Below are 3,345 nucleotides of genomic sequence, written 5' to 3'. Positions count from 1 at the left end.
AGCAAATTGTGAACGACTGGTGAATACTAATTAGATAACTTTGCAGTGCGCTGACTACACATTTGCACCGTGTCTAATGTATTTTCACTGCGCAGTTGACATAAAGGTTCTATAACTCTCTAGGATGCTATATTTTCTATGACAATGAATTTGTCTTCATGACATGCATTGATGCAAGAATGCAGTCCATTTTATTTAAAATGTATTACATTTGGGATGTGCTGTCACAATTCCTTAATTAAATCTCATAAAAGAGATTCTGACTGGTGGTTCCTCTCTTATTAGCTTGTGCACCTGTTGTGAAGCTGTAGAGTTTGATATGCAAGGCTGCCATCAGCATACAACGCCATTTTACTTATGAAGGCGATAGTATATTGTTTTGTTCACAGATACGTCTGTCTTGAATAAAGCATTTTAATATAACATGGTTTTTATTGCACCATAATATCACTCTAAAGCATTTCTTTTTTCAAATCATGTTCTCTGTAACATTGCATTTCTCTGTGAAGCAATCAGTGATGTTTTTTTAAGAATGGGAGAGCAAATTAAATTTGCTTTATCGATTTGATTGAAAGGGTTTCATCTCAGGTTTATGTTCTTTTGACCACTCTACCAGAAGCAAGAAAAAAAAGTCCTCTGTCTCTGGCATGGCAGACTGCAGCTGTCTGGGGACCAGTAATGGTGTAATACCTCTTTCAGAGTTTTCCTTCTTTTTCTATTTCTGCTCTCACACACATTTTGTCTTCTCAGTTTCACAAACCATACAATTATGGCTTGAAAAATGTTTTCACAGAAGGAAAATTCAGATGTTCTGATGAAAAGTTAATGCCACAAAAGGTTAATTTTGCTGTACATGTCATTTAAAGAAGAGTAAAGGACATAAGGAACATGTCACTACATACCTGGAAATTGATGTGTGTTTTGTACTGTATCACATTCGACACATTGCTTTTTGGCAAATTCATATCCACAGCTCCAAATCATATTAAGAGAGAAATGACAGAAAATAAACTTCTGTATTTCAAATCATTCTTTCCACTGGAACAATTTATACTGAGAATGCTAAATATACTAAGAAAAAGACAAATATTTGTTTTTTTTTTCAGAATTATGTAAGGTTTTCCAATATGAGTTTCTTCCCACACCCCTGCGTATTGCTACTGAAAGACATGCAGGTGGAAATGGAGAGAGCACAATGATGATTAAAAAAACAGGAATTCCCCACCGCACAGTGATGGATTAAAAAGGCAGAGCACGTCCCTCCAATTCTCTCCATCTGCCTCCCAAAGCTATGAGCCATCGTTCTGCAATCCCTCTCTTTCTGCAGCCCTTCCTCACTGCCCAGTGTGATTCAGCAGCGGTGTTACTGCACTCTCCAGCAGGATTTAGCATTAGCCATTTCTTCATGGCCTTTGTTCTTCAGTTTTATTCCGTTAAGCTTGGGAATACGACATTTGTTGAATCACAGCACAGCACCAAAAATCAGTGCTCCTCCCTTCAGTATGAGTCAACAGCCAAGGCCAAATGTGTGGTAGGTTGACCAGGGATAGAACTTATCAGGAAACAAATCAATATTAGTTTGCCCGCCCCGCCACCCATCAATACATCATTTGCACTATATAGAATAAAAGAGAACGCATCAATCATGTTTTTGATACACAATAAATAAGCATATAAATAGTCGATTAATCAAAATGGAAAGGTAATTGCACTTTACAAAATAAGGTTAATTCATGTTGATGTTACCTTATGTTGCATTGCAGCTTGTAGGAAAAGTGGAATATAAGAGTGATTTCTCATTTCTTTATAATCATTATGCAGGCCATTCCTGTATGTCTTAATAGTATAGTCAACATGACAGTGGTTTCATGAACATTTTCATTGTTTACTCTAAAACAGCACTTACATCTTGCTGTACATATTTGTAAAAATTGTTTGTGAAAGACACCATGGAGTCTTACACAATTTACTCTCCATAAATAAGTGACCCCATCCTCTGGCTCAGCAGGTGACAGTACATATGGCCTGCAAAAAAAAAAAAGCCAAAAAAGCCCATGTCACAAAACAGTGGGCATCCAGCACACATCCTGTTTTCATTTTCCATTAAACCAGAGTGACTAGCGTATAGAAAATTGAGAAATCAATATATGCAAGCTCGTATTTACAGTTCACTGGGCCCTTTTCTCGCAAAGAGCCAGAGCTGGACTGTGGTGCGAAACTACATTAGACTGGCCACGGCTCCTCAGACGGTGAAGATGGACCTTCTGGCTCCTGGGGTAGTATTGCTTTTCACACTCGTCTCCAGGCCTGACAATAGGTGCTGGCCAGGCCAATTCAAAAATCACAGGAGCAAATAAGTCCAGGGAAGGGGGGGGGGGTTCTAGATCGACAGACAAGTACAAGACTGCTCGGGGCACAGGGTCTGAAAAGACTTGACAGGGACACACGTAGCGAGTGGCGGTAAATGTCAAGCAACATGTGTCCTGTCTACCCGATAAGACCTCCTTAATGGTGATGAGATCCAAAAGGTGAAATGCGCAGGCTTGTGACTGGGGGAGAGGGTCCTGTCTGCCATGTTATCGGGAGGAAGAGGTAAGCACTGACACAGATAGAATGAGGGCAGCTCTGATAGTGGGTAGAGGAAAGTGGTTAGGTGCCAGAGGGCCAGTGGAGGTGATTAAATACGCCCCTACCCTCTGAGAAATCACTGAACCGCCCTGATGAGGTCTGACAGAAATGCCCTACTTTTCTTGCAGCAGTGCTGATAATGACACACCTGGCCACATTGCTGTCAGTGCACATTATCTCTTTATTCTGTGTCCAGGGAACACCTTTTTGATTTACAGAGTTGTTCACTCAAAAGGCTTTCAAGGCAGACATGTTTCTGAAATGAAATGAATGAGAGGGTATTTGATGAAATGTACAAAAATATAGACTACTTAAACTAGCATTTGGTGTAACAGAAACTGCTGGGTAAAGTGTGCATTTATATGTATATATATATATATATATATATATATATATATATATATGGACCGATCACCATAACACATGGTGATCTGTCAAATTGACTAATTTCTTATAGCTCATGTCCCTGTACTCCAGCATAATTTTGGCACGCCCAGTTATAACAGCGATTGAAAGTACTGCATGCTTTAGAGCATCACAATTACTTAACAGTCTTTGTGTAACACTTGGGGTGAAATAAAATCAAGCACACAACCCCAACAGCCTCGGGCAACTTCAGAAACTTGATATCTGAAGCTGAACCACAACTACAAACTATCTCCTGATAAAAGATAAGATGGATTCAAGACGACCACTGTAGACTCGTTCTGCGCTCGC

Source organism: Anguilla rostrata, chromosome 14, assembly GCF_018555375.3.
Source record: "Anguilla rostrata isolate EN2019 chromosome 14, ASM1855537v3, whole genome shotgun sequence".
NCBI classification, from domain to species: Eukaryota; Metazoa; Chordata; class Actinopteri; order Anguilliformes; family Anguillidae; genus Anguilla; species Anguilla rostrata.
Note: the sequence above shows the minus strand (reverse complement) of the source record.